This window comes from Hordeum vulgare, chromosome 1H (assembly GCF_904849725.1).
Source record: "Hordeum vulgare subsp. vulgare chromosome 1H, MorexV3_pseudomolecules_assembly, whole genome shotgun sequence".
NCBI lineage: Eukaryota > Viridiplantae > Streptophyta > Magnoliopsida > Poales > Poaceae > Hordeum > Hordeum vulgare.
In genome coordinates, this window is record NC_058518.1 from 3,125,805 (window position 1) to 3,147,095 (window position 21,291).

General features: G+C 42.7%; 2 pseudogenes; one reads left to right on the forward strand and one right to left on the reverse strand.

The window, feature by feature from the left end:
* Window positions 1–3,817: 3,817 nt before the first annotated feature.
* LOC123394904 lies at window positions 3,818–4,892 on the reverse strand (annotated as a pseudogene).
* A 2,107-nt stretch (window positions 4,893–6,999) lies between these two features.
* LOC123403470 lies at window positions 7,000–18,584 on the forward strand (annotated as a pseudogene).
* Window positions 18,585–21,291: the final 2,707 nt, after the last annotated feature.

Consider the following 21,291-nt stretch of genomic DNA (forward strand, 5'->3'; position numbering starts at 1 on the left):
GGTGAGATGATTCGTAGCAAGTAGCAAGAGACAAAAGTAACAGTGGTGTAGCAAAGTGGCCCAATCCCTTTTGTAGCAGGGGACAAGCCTGGACTAAGTCTTATAGGAGGAAAAACGCTCCCGAGGACACACGGGAATTTCTATCATGCTAGTTTTCATCATGTTCATATGATTCACGTTCGTTACACTACTAGGAAACCTGCTAGTGGCGCACCTATTTTGGCTACTAATGGAGCACTATAGGTGTGCCACTAGCATCACGCCATTAGATTTTTTTACTAATGTTGCACCCCAAGTGCGCCATTAGTATCTGGTATACTAATGGCGCACCAGGCAGTGTGCCATTAGTATTGCTCATGGTGTGCCATTAGTAGCCATTAGTATAGCTCTTGGTGCGCCATTAGTATCTGGTATACTAATGGCGCACCAGGAGGTGCTCCATTAGTATAGCTTATGGTGCGCCATTAGTATGCCTCCCAGGGCCATATTTACCCATGTGCTCTCGCTTACTGATGGCGCACTAGTCGACGATGCGCCACTAGTGTGCTTTTGAAGTGCGCCACTAAAGTGCTGAGTGGTGCGCCACTAGTATGAATATTACGTATTTATTTTATTTTTTTCTAATATTTGCACAGGTTACAAAACATACTAGATCATGAAAGGCGCACGTTGCCGCGCCATACATTTTAAAAATGGATTGATAGGATATTTGTAAATATATAGAAACAAAACATGTAGAAAGATTTGTAAAATTTTTGGTCGGTAGTAGCCAAGGAGTGCAGTAGTTGAGTAGTAGGTCCCCGGAAAGAAGGCCTATACACTACCACATTATGAAGAACTATGTGTCAAAGGATCAAAGTAGTGTCCGCCACTCTATGCAAACAACCATGCCCTGAACGTAAAGCTCTTTTGTAAACTCTGGAGAAGGCGGGCTTGCTCTTCGGTGTCGGCACTAAGCTAGGGATCAACCTTGTCATCGAGATCAAGGTTGACGATGTTGTCGTTGTCGAGCTCGTCAGGCTCGGGGGTAAGGTCACACATGTTCATCGTTGTGGGTGGTCCTCCTCGTCCATGAAGTGTGCCTGCAGCAGTACCATGTGAATCGATTATGAGCATAATCATCCTAGGATACAAATTCTCTCAATGCAAAGCTTGTCAACATAAATTCTATCTACCACAGTTTGAGCCACTACAAAGAATTGCAAAGGAGTAGCTAATCATATTACAAATATCAAGTCATGGTGGTTATCTTAATAACAAAAATACTTGCTGTTAACGGTGAATTGACTAACTAAAGCCACATCAGGCATCACATACTGCTAGTGTTGCCGCTAAAGTTGGAGTCTGGCATAAAACATATTCAAAAACATACTATACACAGCACAAGAAAAAGAATGTCCTGATAATCAGACAACAACTCATCTCATCTTTTCAAATCTCATACTAGACACACCGAATTTGGTGTAATACTGAAAATAAGCAACACCCCCAGGTAACCGATGGCGGGGACATGTAGAACATGAGAGAGAGGGAGCATAGTGGGGGATGATACCTTGGCGAGCTCCATTTTGTTGGCACTTGGGTCGGAGGAGCAGCGGGAGAGTGGCGCCCAGGGAAGAGGCCCAATTGGAACTTGAATCTTGCTTGACTGTACAAGTACCTCGAGAAAATTTAACATAAAATTAATAATCAGACCAGTATACCTTCATGAATGTGTGCAAATTCCTTTGTTCATATCATGCAGCCTCTTTTTAAAAATGTTTTAAAGGGTTAGGTGAATGCATTCTTTATTTTATAACTATGGCGTCGTTCACCAATTGTTTGCCCTGTTTTTCTTAGCTCAACTATGGCGTCGTTCCTTTTCTGTCGCGCGCTCACAACAACAGCAGCTCTTGGCCCAATTTTTGATTTTATCTCTTGTTGCTGTTGTTGCAAAAAGAAAAGAAAAGATGTCTACGTTGCAGTACAGATCTGATTGATTCTGAAATAGACTAGCTTCGATAGAGAAGGATACCAGCATATCCAATTGAAGGAGAAGATTAGCCGCTAAAACCCGTTGCTCAGGTTCAGTTTGATGGAGGCAGACCAGCAATGTATGCATAATGGCAATGCCTCCTAGCCGCCGTATTTTTTGTAGCAAAGAAATTGTAGAGGACCTGAAGGTTGACACAATTGGACAAGTTATTATGGTAAAGATTTAAAAATTGAGCCTTATCAGGGTGTGGATCATACCGAGGAATCTGAAGAACCAGTTTTCTTGTCCTTCTACATTATTTTGTGTGGAACATTAAGGTGATGTATGCATAAGAAGGTAAGGGTGCCGGAAGCAGTTAATACTTAATCATCCTGTAAGAGCATGGTTATTTGGAACCACCAATAAAAATGAATAACAAGTATGAAGTATGAAAGTTAATAGCATAATCACCTAGAGCAAAATGTGTTGGCAAAGGACGTGCAAGCTTGCGCAGGTATGTCAGCTCCTCATCTGCTAGTGTTGGTCTCACACCAGGAGGGCATTGTCTAAATGGAGTTTTGAAGCCTGGAACAACTTCTGGAAGGAGATCAGCATCCATAGGCAATGGCGTGTTCCACCACCAATCTACAAACCGAGGGCCCAAGCTGTCCAACAGTCTGTTGACTTCTCTCTCATAGAGTTTTCCTTCGACGGGTTCTTCATATGCGTGAACAGCAAGGCTTGGATCAATCCCTCGGAAAACACCATGAGCATCATCATTATGATTTGTTGAAGGCTCGGCGTTGCTTTCGTGTTTCCACTGGGGTTGAGGCGCACTGCATTTTTCAAGGGGAACTCTCTGAATATCAGCTATGGACTTCTGACGATGTTTCACGTTTTCTAGATAACTACTTCATCTGTAAACAAAATGAACGACTCCTTTTGTCCAAACAACTAGACCTCCTGATTTTATCTGATAAAAGGGAAGTCCAAAAAACAAAATTTGAGGCTTGAATCGAGCATCGTAGTTGTGTAATAGGGAAATTAAAATAGCTGATTAGTAAACAAATTTCACTCTGCGTTAAAATTTATATCAAAGCATAATTTTAGTAGGACACAACTGGTTGCCCTCACTCAGTAACTCTTAAGTCAATTAGAGCCTCTGCGGAACAGAGCATAGGAATTGAAAAAACATGAGCAGGATAGAAATTGGATGCCATAACGTGTTCTGTCCTACATATACTGAGCATAAGAGGTTGTTTGTTACAGCACGAGGAAACCACATGAATTGTCTTCGGGGATTAGTTGCATGGCATAATTATCATCGACAAAAAGAAAAGAAAAGAAATCCAGTAGGTTAGGCATAATGGAACATTTCGTTTGAAACTGAGTGCAGAGTAGCACACAAGAGGAAGAGGAAATAATATATCCTACAAATCAAAACCTCTATGAGTTAAGAACTAAAGTCCTACAAAAATTTCCTTTAGTTGAAGAGGCCATTAAAAACTCAAAAGTGGCCGGAGAATGTTTCAACATTTGCAACTATTATTGGCAGATAATAGACTGTGCAGCTAATTAAGCACTCACACCAATCAAATACACTATCCCACAACAAAAATATTTGTAGACTCACCTCAAGTGATCCCTTGCTCTGTCCATGCACCGCTGGAGCGGCTTGACGACCACACCTTAATGATTAATGTTCCAGCTTTACTGCAAAAAGTTCTCATGTTCCATCATGTGATCACATCCATTGCACGCCGTACATCTGACAGAGACTTTGGTTTTGGAGCTATCCATTGAACGGGCCGTCGATTTAATGCCCATCCATCTACTCTCATATCTGCATCTATCCATTCCATCTCATGTAAAGTACATGTCCATCCGGATCCGGTCCTTCCCTGCTGCTTCATCAATTTCTGCAGTCACATGCAAAATCACTTATCTTTGCAGAAAAAACCTAAAAACTTATCACATGTAAATTGCTACACCTTCAGTAATTATTACCTTGTATCAAGATCGTAGGGACAATAGCCTTCCGAATTAGCACTGAGCATTATCAGCAACAAGTAACAACAAGAGTCAAGAGAGAGAACCTTGCACTGTTTGACCAGTCTTTCTTTGTATACCTTGGCCATGGCGCCTTGTCTTGCCAAAAAAAGAAGATAGATGCGGCTGCACTGCATTTTAGGAGTTCAGGAACCTACCACATGCTTTAGCAGCATACACATTTTTTTCTCGAGGAATTAGTATGTATCCATAGGTATACATAAATCTACAGAGATTTTCTGCTGAGATCTGAGTATCTGATCAGTGTGCATGATCCTTACAAATCTGGTGCTGCACATTGACCAGTACTATGACTCAACTAAGCACAACACATTAGAGCATCTACAGCTGGAGTGAGCAAATCCATTGATTGAATCTTGACCGCATCTCAAATACAAACAAGATAAATAAGCATATGATGCCTAACTAGCAATGACTAGAAAGTAGTACCAAAAGGGTTCGGGATGCAGTATGACGCACCTCAGGGCAGCCTCCTCCTTGGCGTGGATGGCGGCGAGGTCGAGCACACAGCCAGCCGGGTCGAGCGGGTCGTCGTACTTGCCGACGACGGAGAACTCCTTGATGTTGTTGGCCTTGAGCACCCTCAAATTCCGCCGCTCACCCCTCTTCGCCCTGCCCACGCCTTCTTGTGATCTACGCCATCATCGAAACAAAGCAACCAGGCAACACATAGAAATAGAGCAGGAGGCAGAAGTAAACGGCATGGAGACGGGGGCGGGGAGCAAAGGTTGGATTTGGGAAGGATATGGATGACGAGGAGGTTACTCGGGCAGTCGAAGGAGACGATCTAGCCCTCGAACTCCTCCCCGAGGGTGGTCTTCGCGGAGATCACCACGCTGACCGCGAACTCCTCGCCGCCGACCTCCATGGCGCCGCCGGCGGTGGTGGGTGGGAGGAGGTGGCAGCGGTGAGGTGCGTGAGGGCGGAGCGGAGCACACACGGTCTGGGTGGGTTGGTGACTCTACTGAGAAGACCCAAAGCCACCGCCGAGCAGTGCGGGTTAGCAATGGCGCACCCCCGAGGGATGTTTGGTGAGGCCTCAAACGACCGCCCCTTCCGAAAACGATGATTTAGATTCAGCTCCAGCATGTATGTTGTGGGAGCAAAAGATCATCTAGGTGCTGATGTACGTGCTGGTTATGGATATAACTCGACCCTCGAGTTATTGATGAAAAATTATGAAACCATGTATAAGTTGCCAGGCATACATAAATCACTAGGTTGGATCAAAATTCATCTTTATAGGCTCGATATTCTTTTTGTGGACAATGTTTGTAATATGATGCAAGTTATTCATGCCCCAAGAATTCTAGACCGATAACGACCACGATACAGTTCAGTTGTAGAAGCAATTACAAGCCGGTATTTTGCCTCAGAGCTGCCAGGGAGGCCTGTTTATTATCCATGAAATTTACATCATCCTTCTTTAGGGATCCACACTGCAAGAGTGTTGTGAAGTTTCTCAATATATTAAAGCTTTATTAGTTCCTCTTGTGAAATGGATGATTTGGCACGCCACCGCCACATGCCCAACATCGGTGGATGGAGGTAGAGCGTGTCCAAGGTGGACCATGGCCCACCATGAGATTTGAAAGGTGCTTTCATACCATTCGATCAGTGACGGACCCATCCCACTGGACCAGGATGGGCCAAAAGTGCATACACTCATAAATACTCCCTTCGTCCGGAATTATTTATCTCATAAATGAATAAAAAGATGTATCTAGAACTAAAATACATACAGATACATCCATTCTTATGTCAAGTATTTCCGGACGAAGGGAGTATTTATTTTTATTTGGTTATTCTATCTCTTTTGCTATGGTACTGGTTGATTTGTAAATCGAGGGTGGACCACGACCCACCCTGGCCACCATATACCTCCGCCACTGCATCGGAGGAAGGCCACAAAACAAAATAATAATAAATAAATAAATGTGTACAGTAGCACTTGGCCCACCCTAACCCAGTCGGCTAGGTCCGCGACTGACCCCGAGTAACCAACACAGCGAGTGTACCATAAAAAAGAACCCTCTAAATGTTCTTAAGGTGTGTCAATGAAAAATGTTTGGCATTTTTTTCCTTTTGGGTTCATAAAGTACCTTGATATAGGTAAACTCATTATAATACACCGAAACATGCACCATAGTTTACCAAACTATGTAGCCGCGAAAGTATTATGTTTTTCAATAGATTACCTACATAAATGTTGTGCACAATTCTAATATATATTAACCTTACACCCAAAAGATTTAGTAAAAGAGACCTGGTGGTCCCCGTGAGATATATACATAACATTCAAAACTTAGTCCACCAAAAGAATGATCTGGTTTACAAAAATCCATCACACATAGATTCAGCTCACGATGACATGTTTGGAGTTAGAACCGGATATATATATATGTTAGTAACTTGCAAGCAGCTACCATCCTTTACATGTAAAGGAAATTTGATGAGTCATGTCATGCTCTATAGGTGCCAGTTCATCTTATCATCTTAGAGACAATACAAAGTTAGTTTATAAACACCAATCTAGTCTCGAAGAACCCTCCCTCTGTAAGGCTTTGATAATCGAGCATATCTTAACAATCCAGACACGATTCCAACTTAGTGAGACACAAGTTTTGCCTTTCTTGTTTCATGCTAACAACCGATACAAGGTACCAAAATAGTTTGCAGAAGTGATAGCTTGATAAGTGGGTGACATGTAAAGTGAATAAGGCGAATCATGCATACCAAACCTCAGGATTTCTATACATTGTGTATGATCATATGCATAGCTAAAAAGCACCTTTGATGATCAATCCAAAAGTACGCTTGTAGCTAGTGCAACCTAACACAATGTACCAAAATCCATTTCAGAAACATTCAAACACAATTGTTAAAGCTGATGTAAAGAAGATAAGAGATGGTGCCATGGATACTATAAATAGGCATGCATTATAGAGATCATCACAAGCACAAGCATCAAAACCAAGAAACAATAGTTAACACCAATCCACCATGAAGACCTTCCTCATCTTAGCACTCTTCGCCATTGCGGCAACAAGTACCATTGTGCAGCAACAACCATTTCCACAATAACCCATCTCACAACAACCACAACCATACCCACAACAACCACAACCATTTCCACAACAACCATACCCACAACAACCACAACCATTTCCACAACAACCACAACCATACCCACAACAACCACAACCATTTCCACAAAAACCCATGCCACAACAACCACAACCACAACCATATCCACAACAACCCTTCCGACCACAACAACCATTTCCACAACAACCACCATTTTGGCAACAACAACCATTTCCACAACGACCACCATTTGGGCAACAACAACCAATTCTATTGCCACGACAAGATATATGTCAACTAACGACCTTCAATATTAGTCACCGAATGGTCATTGATTTCCATTTGTGACCTTTTTATGACCAAAAACAGAAGGTCTAAAGCTGAGGTTCTTTAGTGAACTATAACGACCTTTTTCTGGATTGGTCGTAGGATTTTATGCCAAATAGAAGGTCGTAGGTTTAATGACCAAATGATTTGGTCACTAGCAATCTGCTTGCACCACGTCAGATCAACCGTGGCAGCCTGACGTGGCCGAATTATGACCAAACAAAAAGGTCGTAAATAAGATTCAGCCCGGTCCATTCCGGTCGTCTACATGGGCCGGGCTCAATAATTTGGCCTATTATTTTTTGGGATAGAATCTTTTACTCAGCAGGTTCTTTATTAGTCCACCTTCTTTTGGGCCTTGGCCTACTCTTTTTAGTCCAGTTCTTGTTTGGGCCTTGGCCTACTCTTTTTTTAGGCCCAATCCTTTTTAGAAAAATTATAATTTGGGCCTTGGCCTACTCTTTTTTTAGGCCCAAGCCTTCTAAGTCTATTTCTTGTTTGGGCCTCGGCCTTTTTGCTGTCCAAACTAACTTTAGTGCCCAAACAAAATGGTCCAAACTAAACTTAAATAATTGACAACTTCATAGGTGCACAACTTCTCAAAATAGAGCAAGACATTGTTTCATCACCAGAATGACCAATCAAGTGGGCTAACTTCATCATGTTCTTGAGAAGTTAGCCCACTTCACTGTTTCTACGACAGGTTCTAGGACAGGTTCAACTTCTATAATGCTTTAGCGCCGAAGAGAGCCATCAAGTGGGCTAACTTCTCTTCCTGTTCTTGAGACTTCTTGCGCAGCAGCTCAAGTTCCTTGTTGCGTGGACCTCCATATTCTTCCACCTTTAGCTTGATTGTTGCCATTTCTTCTTGCATCACTTCAGCTTGAAGCTCCGACCTCTCCAGCTTCTCATGAAGATCACGAACATGAGCAGCCACAGCAGCAGTTCATTTGCCAAAGTTATTACTAGATGACTTGAGCCCAATATTCCTGAGGAATGTGCTTTGGTTAACTTCGGTCTTGAGCACTTCTTCAACAATCTCAGCATCATACTTTGGTTCTTCACCTTCTGGTACTGGCGCGTCCTTCATTTTTTCCATCTCAAGCTAGCATATGGAGGAAAATGATAGACATTAGTAGCATATCTATTTCACATTCTGCAAGAGAAACCAAACAAGAATGCCACCAAACCAGACCATGAAATGGATTATTTGAAGTAATCAAACCAGCACACAAAATCTATATGTGGATATTTTACTCAAACTCAAACAGAAGTAGATGATAGCTACTAAACATAAAGCATTATTTGAATCTGGCTACAGCAAGTGTACACACTTATGTGATCTAGAGACATGCAATCGGAACAATATGGTCGTTCTATATAATATGGCTTCTTTGTTGACAACTAACATTCAGATCAATTTTCATCATATCATAAAACTGCAACAAATAGCTACAGCAAGTTCTGTTATCTTTGTTGAGAATTGTACAACAAATTCTGATATCTTTGTTGAGATACCAAACCTATCTTAGGCTCTAGCAAACAGCATCAAATCATGGAACATAGTGTGTGTTCTTGCTGGCTGTGAATCAAACATGGCTGAGGTCTATAGACAAAAGTTTGAACTAGCATGACAAAAGCATGGAGTGACTTACTATAGCAATCTTGACTGGCTCCGAAAACCCGTGCTTCTTGCTGTTGTGGGTGGCCTTGAACAAGTCAATCGCAGACAGCTCCTCACCCTTACGCTCTTCTTTCTGAAATGTTTTTCAACAAAAATCGAAATGTTATTCAGCAAGAATAAGAAATGATATTCAACGAGGATCAAACGGTAAGGTCTTTAGAAAAAGGTACTCACAGTGGCAAAAATGTGTGCGGTGTAGTGCCTCGAACCAGTTCTCCGTTGGTACACGACCTTTTCTCGATTAATCTTGTTCGACACACAGGTTTCCTACAAAAACACATAATTTTATTTGCCAAGTTGAAAGAAAGTGGAATAGGCAGTAGTATAGTAGGACAATACGAGTCTGAGCATATTTGATTTGGAAATATTTCAGTTATCCTACACTAGCACAAGTACATGAACAACTAGTACTATATAAGAGTCAGTGTATTACATATGATGTTGATTTTGAAAGTTGATGCTCTCTATTGTTCCTACTCTGATCAGAAACATGGAAGAGGAAGAAGGGGACCATGGCCCATTCCCATCCTGATGTGCAGAACATAAATCAGCAAACAGAGCATATACATACCTTGTGTCTTGGGGTAGACCACATCTGCACCAGAGCTTGCCATTCACCGTCCATCAGATCTGGCACCGGAGACTTGGTGCTCACTTTGTTTGCTGCTACGGTATCAAAATACTTCTTGATATTATGGCATCGATTCTTTGAACTTCTCTGCAGAACATCTTTGCACGCGTACTTGATGGTCTCTGAGTCTGTGTTTATCTCAAAATTTGCCTACCAAGACAGCAAACAAGGAAGGAACAACATTAGTGATCATTAACTACATAACAGAAAATAGAGTAGCACATTAACTATAAAACAAGTAGCCTACAACAACTTTCCCGATGTAGTCCTCCACTAGAGTAGCATTATTTTTGTATTCCTTGAAGTGAGGAAGAACCGGCACATGGCTTCTTGCAACGAGTCCACACTCAGAAGCAAACTTTGTTGCCTGTAGAGGCTTCTCTGGACGCTTCATCCCTTGGGCAATTTGGATAGCACCTTTGTGCCAAGCGACTTCGTGATTCTCTTTTGCCCTTTGCCCTTTCTAAGTATATGCTTGTTAGTCATTGCATCTGAAAATGAAATTGAACTCGTAAATTAGAAGAGAAATCGACAAATGCAGGAATGGTTCTGCTAAACAGGTAAGCATACATGATCACTTCCATTTGCAAAATGCACTAGTAAAAGAGAAGGTGAACTTGCCTGGTTGAAGCACAAGCTGTTGTTCTTCTTCACTGACGACATCATTCCTGCCAATAGAAGGTGCACCACGCCTGAGGCGTACGCAGATAGTGCCGCTTTCATCCATGCACAGAGTGGTTTCTTCGTCCATCGGCGAAAACTCATCACGCATTTCCACCAAGCTCTCAAAGTTCATGCCCATCGGACATTCCTGATGGTCCGTCGCAGCCAACATAGTTGCTTTCTTCCTTGTGACTCTATCTGGTTCATCAGGTTCCAGGATCCTCTTTGTTAGTCTTGGAGGTGGGGCCATCACCCTTCCTGGAGGCATCGCAACAGATGCTTCTGAGCTCTTCCTATTCTTGCTGGCTGTCTAATTAACACCATGCCTCTTCGTTCTAGATTCCTTCAGTGCCTTGTATAAATTGCAAAGAAAAAAATTACATCACAAGATAAATATGTGAGCACAAGGAAACACAGAGCATACAACAACCCGAACCCTCCAAGCAAGACAGAGTTTGCACCTTAACAGTCTTGTGCATTACAACTTCATCCTCCTTAGGATTGTACTCTGGGTTATCACTGATAACTCCACTACCTTCTTGAAACCCATTAGTTGTACCTTGTTGTACATCATTTGTTTTCCTAATCATTGACGCTATTGCATCAATGCCAAGGGACTAGAATATCCGATTGTTCCTCATAATATTTCTAGCCCTAACCTTCTCGTACTCGGTGAGAGGATGCTCATCTTTGCAAGGCAAAGTAAACATAATTATTAGGTTAATTGTTGGAATGCATGGACAGACAGCCAAACATATCTTATGATATTTTATTATCATTTAATCCTACTTATTCAGCTAAGGAAGAGTAACAACACACAGGCACAGCTAAGCCAGCTAATTCAGACTACAGCAACTTATTTGCATAATAAAATCTGACAATATTTTACATCACCAGCCTCCAAGATATTTTACTTAGCATATTACATTTCACTTAGCATATTACGACACATTTTATAAATCTGACAGTATAACCACAAGGACCAACTTGCATACCACTGGTTGGCCTCGGGATTGACCTTGTCATCCTTGACATGGATGATCTTGAGGTGGTGCTTGCAAAATAGAATAAACAACAATCAGATACAACAGGGATAAAGTAAAATGATGCATTTATATCAATAAAGGAAAGCATTTAGACGAGCATGCACATACATGTAATACATGTGAAGCAAACTTGTTGGATCAACAATATAGTGATGTAGTTAATGCATCAGTACTAATACATGTAAAACACTTGGACCAGCATGCACATACACGTGTAGCAATGCACATACAGTTAATGCATCAGTACTAAACTGACAGTTGAAGCAAGCAACTAAATTGAAGCACTTGGACTAGCATGCACATACAAGTGTAGCAATGCATCAGTATTAAAACATGTGAAACAGGAGGTAATAATGTACTAAACTGATAGTTGAAGAAAACTATATATGTGAAGCAATGCATTAACTATTTACAACAATTACTTTTATGTTTTAACTTGCAATTTTATCCATGTACCTGCAATCATCTATAAGCAAAGTAATTACTCAACTGTACCCCTAATGGAGGCAAACATATGCATTCATAGCAACTGGTTGCCCAACATTTGGTGAATAAAGAAGCAAGCAGTGTGCAAGCAAGCAAGCAAAGTGCATAAGTGCTACTCATACAAGCAAGCTAGCAAGAAAAGTGCATAAGTGCTACTAATACAAGAAAGCAAGCAAAAGAAGTGCTACTGATAGAAACAAGCATAGTGCTACTGATAGAAACAAGCAAGCAAGGAAGAAAATTGAAGACGAGCAAGCAAGCAAGTACTGTTGATACCAACCCTAGTAGCTTCTTGTCCAAGTGCTATTGATACAAGCAAGTATTGCTGACGGAAACTCTAATTAACCATGTATGCTAGCAAGCAAGCAAGCCATAGTAGTCAAGCAACATGAACCCTAACCCTATGAAACACGTCAGCCGACATATTTACCCCATGAACCCTACCCTAACCCCATGAATGTACCGAACCATCCCCATTGATCCAGCCCCATGAACCCTAGAAGAACACATGAGGGGGATCTATCAAACCCTAGAACATCTACTAGAAGAACACATGCAGGGATCTATCAACGGGAGATGGGTCGAGGGGAGAGGTACTGTCGTTGTCGATGTAGTCGTAGCCGTCGACGTCGATGTAGATCTAGCCGTCGTCATTGATGTAGATGTAGTCGTCGACGTCGTCGATTTAGTCGTCGTCGATGTAGATGCAGCCGTCGACGTCGTAGATGTAGTCGTCGTCGGGGAGAGGGGAGAGGGGCGGAGGGGCGATGCGGAGCACGGGAGGGGCGGCGGGGCGGCACGGAGCTAGGGAGGGGCGGCGGAGTGGGGAGTGGAATGGATCCCGCGTGGGTGGTGGGGAGTGGAATGGAGAGGGGAATGGGAGAGGGAGTGGTGGGTCCCGCGTGGTAGTGGGAGAGGGAGTGGAGGGAAATTTTGGTGGGGTGAGAGGGAAAATTTGGTGGGGTGGGAGGGAAAATTTTCACTAGTTTTTTGGGGTTTAGAGGCAGACTTTTTCTTTTTCTTTTTTGTAAACATTGTAGCAATGATGGTTAAAATCATACCGAATAGTTCAAGAAGACATCGGTAATCAAATTTATACTCCCTCCGTTCCAAAATATAAGACCTTTTAGGTATTTCACTAGAAGACTACATACGGAGCAAAATAAGTGAATCTATATTCTAAAATATGTCTATGTACATCCGTATGTAGTTTATAGTACAATCTCTAAAAGGTCTTATATTTAGGAACGGAGGGAGTATATCTTTTCTAGTTGGCAGGTCACATGTGATGATGCGACACGAAGGTATCCCATTTTTTGATATTTTTTGAATTTTTCATGGCCATTTCAAAATGCGGTCGAAACGGCGGGCATGACCGTTCCTACCTAGTGGTTGAATGTTGGAAACCTTTTTGGTGTTTCTATGATTAAATAGATACTTGTGTACCTAGAAATGATTTTTGGAAAAAATAAAGATCAAACGATAAGCCAGCCGCAGTTCAAATTTGACCCGCTTCCACCTGATTCGACATAGATTTGTCTTTTTCACGAGAGATGGATAAAAGCTTTTGATACCCAACCATTTTGTCAATTGTACATTAAATATGGCCTAGTATGTTAGAAAAATGATTTGGACCAATTTTGAAACAAATATATGGTAGGTCCTTCACAAAAAAAACTCATTTCGGGCACTTGAAAAATGAAAAATGAATTTTTCATACAAGGAAGATGAAAAATTCCTTAATCAACATTGTTTGTCATTCCAACATGCACCATTATGCAAAATATGATACCATTTCAACAAACTGTGCCATGAATATGGCCATGAGATTGATCATGTGGCTTGAAAGTCATGAATCTTCACACATGAGATGGATAAAAGCTTTTGACACCCAACCATTTTGTCAATTGTACATTAAATATGTCCTAGTATGTTAGAAAAATGATTTGGACCAATTTTGAAACAAATATATGACAGGTCCGTCACAAAAAAACTCATTTCGAGCACTTGAAAAATAATTGTCGTATTACAAGTTTATTATTTTACATGGTAACTTTATCACATATGATGACATAATGCAAAGGTTTCCGAGTTCTGAAAATAACAGTAACATGCAACATCTCAATTCAATTCTCTGATGTAGATAGCAACAGCTCTCTGATGTAGTTCTGAAAATAGCTCTGAAAACAACATCTGAATTCAGTTCAGAAAACTTCAGGAAAAACAACAGTTCTGAAAGCAACATCAACATGCAACATCTCAATTCAGTTCTCTGATGTAGATAGCAACAACTCTCTGATGTAGTTCTGAAAATAGCTCTGAAAACAACATCTCAATTCAGTTCAAAAAACTTCAGGAACATCCCAACCAACAGTTTGCAATATTTTGCATTACAACACAACAGTTTGAATCAGGATCACATCACAACCAATAGTTCTCACCAAAACTAAGAAAATGGCACCAAAACTACATCATTTTGCCTCTCCAGCCATTTCTAAATACAACATTTTGCCTCTCCAGCCATCATGATCACCAAAACTACATCATTTTGCCTCTCCAGCCATAATGATCTTCACCACCTGCCTCTCCATCACTACAACCATCAGTCTCATGCATTTTGCTACCTGGAGAGAATTGTAGTAGAAAAACAACAACAAAAACTATAGAGCAGGTTGATCACCAATCAAAACAAGGAACATACAGTAATAGTTTTAGATCACCAAGGAGACAATATTTACCTTCATGTCTAGTCACTACTCATCGTCGTCGATACCAAAACCAGGAACTCTATGCCCACTTCTATTTACCTCATCGTGACTACAATATTGCAGCATAGTATGATCAGTCCTGTCTTCCTCATCCTCGCTAGCATGTCCATCCGCTACCACCTTTCTTATTTTCTTGATGCCTTCAACTGTTGCAGCATCAATGAGCACACGTTCCCAGTCCCTACGCAATCTGCTTTGCACCTGAACTTCCATAGGGTCATCATCAGCTTGCACTGGAACTTCCGTACAGTCATCATCCTGATATGTTACGCCACTACCAGCGGGGCCCTTTTCCACTTCAGTTTCAGTTTCAGTCACACTCCACAAGTGTCTGTGCTCAAAGTTTTGCACAAGTCACCATTTTCCGTGCAAAAGAGTGTCTGGCAGGTAAAACACCATTGTTGCTTGTGCTGTTAGAATAAAGGGATCACTCTTATACCAGCACCTTCAAGTGTTGATGCTTTTGAAGTGGCCATCATACTTGACACAAGAGCGTCTCTTCTTCTTGTTACCAAGATCAAACCAGTCACAGCAAAATAAGACAACGGAGCGATGGATGCCTCCACTAGAGTTGTACCGGACCATAGAAGTCAATGTTCTCTATGATGCTTCTCAGCTGACCATAGAAGTCAATGTTCTCACAATCATGTGACCCCTCAGTGACGATGCCACTATTTTGTGTCTTCCTTTTTTCCTCGCGATCAACGGTGTGGTACCGGACACCATCAGCAATGCATGCTGAATACACTCGCACTCGCTTATCCAGTAAGCATGCCAAAGAAAATAGATCATCACTGACTTTCTTCTCCTCATGCAAGTTTCCAACATGATTCATAAACCATTTAGCAAATCCCTTGGCAACCCTTGTATCAACATTGATCTGGCTTTCTATCTGATTTAACTCTTCATTGCATTTCCTGCAATGCCAACAAAACATGTGAATTAAAATATTAGGCTGGTGCCAACAACCCAAGCAAAAGTAAATAAATAACGAGTGCACTACATATAACGTACTCGATATATGGTATAACCTCGGCGCAATTGCTGAGCACATACCAAACCATCTTGTCATACTCATCACCAGCCTCCAAGTATCGTGAGGCTCCAAGAAAGTTCACACCATGGTTGAAAACCGAGACATCACCAATATGCGAATCAGACAGCTCTCTATTTCTGCCCGGCCGGTTCCATCTTGTTTCCACATCGCCAAAGTATCTAGAGCAAAAAGTCTAGCACTCGTCAATGACATATGCTTCAGCAATCGAACCTTCAGGTCTTGCCGTGTTTCGCACATAACGCTTACAAGTAAGTAGCCTTCTTTCGATTGGGTACATCCAACCGTATTGCACACGGCCTCTAAGCATTTCCTCTTTTCGTAAGTGCACCGCCAAATGGACCATCACGGTGAAGAAAGCTGGAGGGAAAATCTTCTCAAGCTTACAAAGAATAATTGGGATTTCTTTTACATGTCTTTCCAGAACACTTAACTTGAGTGTTTTGCAGCACAGTTCTCTAAATAAATTTCCCAGCTCAACAACCGCTTCATATATATCATTGTCCATGATTCCAAAGAGGCCAGCCGGTAAAATCCTTTGGAGGAGGATGTGACAATCATGGGTTTTCAGTACTGAAAGCTTGAATCCATCAGAAGTAACACACTTTGCTAGGTTAGAAGCATAACCATCTGGAAATCTCACCGCTCTTATGAATTCACAGAATGCTAGCTTTTGTTCTTTACTCATTGTATACCATGCTCGTGGCATTTCAAATGTATCTTCAGCTTCATCATGTTGTAGATGCAAATCTTCTCTTATGCCCATGTCCTCCAAATCAAGCCTAGAACTAACTGTGTCCTTTGTCTTCCCTTCAATGTTCAGAAACGTCCCTAGCAGATTCTCACATATGTTTTTGTCAATGTGCATTACATCGAGATTATGCCTTAATTTCAGACCAACCCAGTATGGCAGGTCCCACAAACAAGACCTCTGGTCCCAACATTGACCTTCCGCACGCTTTCTTTTCTTTGCAAGCTTTCCTGGTCTAACATCCTTCACCTTCTCAAGTTGCTGCTCCAGCTCTTCCTTAGTGAATTTAGCTGGCTTTTCACGGGTTTCATTCTCACCATTAAAATCTTTGCTTCTTCACCAGCGATTGTTTCGGGGAAGAAAGCGGCGGTGCCCAATATAGCAGATCTTGCTCCTTATTCTCTTGGAGCAAGGGTCTTTGTCACAATGGACACATGCCTGATAACCCGCTGTGATCCTCCCAGACAGAGTGTGCAGTGCCGGGAAATCATGGATGGACCATATGACTGCAGCACATAGATTGAACTTTTCTTCCGGACTAGAGGCATCGTATGTACGTACACCAGTCCAGAGCTGGAGCAGTTCTTCTACGAGGGGCTCCATAAAGACATCAAAATCCTTTACTAGAGATTCTGGACCCGGGATAAGCAGTGACATCATGAAGTTGGACTAATCCATGCATGCCAAGTGGGCGACGTGGCTGAGGCGAGCGGCACCACCACTGGCCGGGCGAGGTCGTCGTGGCTCATGCGTGGCCGAGGTGGCCGTGGCGTCGGCACCACCACCACTGCCGATGGGTGAGGTGGCCGTGGCGTCAGCACCACCACTGCTGGTCACCGCCCCGTCCCGTAGGTCGCCGCCGCCCCCGAGATCCGGATTTGCTCGTGGGAAATTGGCTAAGTGTTGGCCCCTATCGGAAATTTTCCTCGTGAGAGACCCGCGATTTAATATAATATACCCCCAAATATTGATACCTGAGCAACAGTCCCTCTCTAGCCCAGCGGTAGCAAACACTTAGCGGAAGCGCTTGGCCGTGGGTTCGAGTCCCCGCTCGCGCATGTTTTTTCGCGCATGTCCCCGCTCGGTCGCCGGCCCCTCACCTGCCAGTCAAATGGGTCGTACCTCAGTGACAAGTAAGCGAGGCTGCTCAGGTGGCTGCGTAACCAGCCTAGTGCATTCGAACTATTTAGTAACGACCATTCATATTGGTCATTATCACCTAGAAATAAGGCAGTGCCAGGTGCTGTCCGCTTTATGACCTTTTCCAGTAATCAAGTGATGACCTTTCTGATGAACATGGTCGTTGGTTTTTGGGGCTAGGACCCCTCCAGACAGCTTACGACCAAATGATGTCAAATGGTCATAGATTTATGACCATTCCTTCCAGCGTCACTAACAAAAGGTCGTTAGTTGACATATTTCTTGTAGTGTGCAGCAACAACCATGTACACAACAAAAAACACTACTCCCACAAGGACAACTGCACCAAACGCTTCTGCAAGGACAAATACCATATGTTCATCCATCTATTTTGCAGCAGCTAAACCCATGCAAGGTATTCCTCCAACATCAATGCAACCCTGTGCCAATGCCACAACGTATTCTTAGGTCGCAAATGTTGCAGCAAAGCAGTTGCCATGTGTTGCAACAACAATGTTGCCAACAACTGCCGCAAATCACCGAACAATTCCGCCATGAGGCAATCCGTGCAATCGTCTACTCTATCGTCCTGCAAGAACAAACCCAACAGCCGGTCCAAGGTGTCTCCCAACCCCAACAACAGTTGTAGTAGCAGCAGCAGGTGGGACAATGTTCTTTCCAACAACCTCAACCACAACAGTTGCCACAGAGTGTTTTCTTGCATCAAACCAGATAGCTCAGCTTGAGGCGACGACTTCCATTGCATTGAGTACCCTACCAACGATGTGCAATGTTAATGTGCCGTTGTTCGGCATCATGCCATTCGGCGTTGGCACCAGAGTTGGCGTCTAATGATAAGAAAAGGTCTCGAGAAATATATAATTGGATCACCGTTGTCTAATCGATGTAGCGGTGACAAATAAAGTATCACACAACCTTATGTGGTTACATATGTCTCAATCTAAACAAGATAGAAATCAAAGTTCATGACGACTACCTGAAAAGTTTGTCAACACGTTGAAGCTGTATTAATTCCTCCCAGGCCTGCCAAACTGAATGACTACCTGAAAAGACAGACAGACCATGTATCTACATCGACTCCTCTGCTCGAAATGGTGTTCTCTTGCTTCAGAATCTCCCGTCAAGTTCATGAGATCCATCCACGGATGTCGTTCACATTGTTCGCCATGGCCTCTGACGATAAATAGCCTCTTGAGGACCCTCTCGCACCTGCAAGGAATCATCATCGTTTTGCAAGAAATATATGTAGCGTGCTCACAGACTCTAAAAAGAACACATTTCCATTGCTAAAACAGCTCATGAAAGACATCACCATTCAAATCAAATATATAACAACACAGCAAAACACTACCAGAAAACTCATAGCATGTTCCTTCAAACAGGCCTCCAAACTACAGAGTGCAGAATTTTCCTCAACAACTTCTGTGAAAGCTGGAGGTCTTCTCAACTAAGTAACGACGCCAAAATCAGATACATAGATAGATGCAAGAACTGGCAAAACCTGGTTCAATGCTTGAATTTTTTTTCAAGAATTGGCAAAACGTGTTGGTGTTTGCACAATAGCTCTTCAATCATATGACGGCCAATGCTAGAACCCAGAACCTTGATCGAATTGCCTGCATGTGCTAGTGGTTAGGAAAATGCCACAGATGACTCCTGCTATGTATCTGTATAACAACAATAGGGAGATCAAAATGCATAGAAGCGAAATGGCATGGAAAGCACCAACCTGCAAATTCTTGAGTGATGTTGTGTATGTTGTATGCACTATCAACGACAATGTATGGATCAAGTTAGAATCAGAATGGACAGAACACCAAAACAATAATCACTTACAGATTATGCACCGTTTCCTGTAATTTTAGCAAAGGAAAATGTGGCGGGCCTATAAACTAAAATAAACAACAGTAAGACAAAATCATTATTTTAAAATGCTGGTAGCAGCTGTCAGGTCGGCGGTGTGAAACTGTAAAGAAGAAGGTACCTATGTTTTGTGCCGATTTCGCAAGTTTATGTGCAGTTTCACACTAGAGACATAGTAGTTCTGAATTATAGCCTGGTAAGAGCAGCTACACATGATGATCCTTAGTTAATTGGCTGCACCTTCCAGCCGCGGTAGCACCTGCGACAGGTGCGTGTACGCGTCGATGAACATTCTGTGACTCCGCCAGGCCGAAGTATACACTCCGGCAATGCCACCATCCACTTATGCCATGCGCTCCCGTCTCAGGGCGTGAACTGGCGGAGCATGTGTTCATGTAATATTGCACCCACAGGACATCGATGCCTCAGTCCCGTCCAGGTACTATGATGACGTCGCCAGGAACCTAACCGACGGTTCCCGTCCTTTGGGACTAAAGGTCATTTTCGGCAACCCAAAGGGCAGGAAGCAGAGGCCTTTAATCCCATTGGTGACCTCAGCCGGGACTAAAGGGGTGCCTTTATAAGCAGAGGTGGCTTGGACGGCTCAAGGATCATGCCACCACTAGATACCGGGCGGCCGGCGGCGGTGCAGCCACGCGTGGGAGTCATGTTAGTGGCACATCTACGGTACACCATGATATTTGACGATAGCAAACTAAATTAAATTGTTTGAGTGTCAATTGATCTTATCCATAAGATCAGACGGAATAGACGGTTGGGTTTCATTTAATGTTACTGGAACAGAGAAGAGAATCAAAATTTCAAGCGACCTTGCATATACTCTCTCCGTTCCTATATATAAGTTTTTTTAAAGATTTTATTAGGAAACTACATACGGAGCAAAATGAGTGAATCTATAATTTAATGTATGTCTATATACATCCGTATGTAGTTACCTACTGAAATCTTAAAAATACTTATATTTAAAAACGAGGGAACTAGTATGGAAGCACGAGAGTCTTCTTTGTTAGCACCACAATTTCATACGGATGGTCAATGTGCACTTCCTTTTCAAATTAACACTTATGATTGATATATTTTGTTGGAATTAACCACGAGTCCTAGTCCGGCTTGTACTTGGAACCGTCACCGTGTAGGTATAGGATTAGTAGTTGTCTTGGTTAGCTACTATATATACGTACAAGTACCCCTGTAATATTGTATCAGATCGATTAGATCGCAAAGTAATAAAATCATAGGTGCGACACGCACCTATTGGCCATCAAGTTGCCTCGTATTCTCTCGTGTGTTGACTAGCCGACGACTCGTTCAAGCTAGCTAGCTGCCGTAGCTAGTATCCATTCACCTGCGTGAGTGCCTGCTTGGTTGTGTTGTACTTGCGTGTGTTCGGCCAAAAGTATCGGCCGGTTACAACACATCAGGCAGGAAGTTCGTATGTGCATCTCTCCGGAAAGTACTCGGAGGATTGCAACGTCGAGGACAGGCCTGGGCCAACAATTGGTATCTAGAGCTTGGTTTATTGGCGTGATCTTCGAAAAGCAATCGAAGGATCATGTCGACCCCCGGCAAGGAGATCGTTGTGGTAGGAGCGGGAGCACCGATGCGGATGGTGGGGGTGTCGCAATTCCCCCGGTTGGATCGACAGGACTACGCACTATGGGCGATGAACATGGAGGTCGCGATGGAGGGAGCGGAGTTTTAGGAAGCTGTCGACCCCGGCGGCGC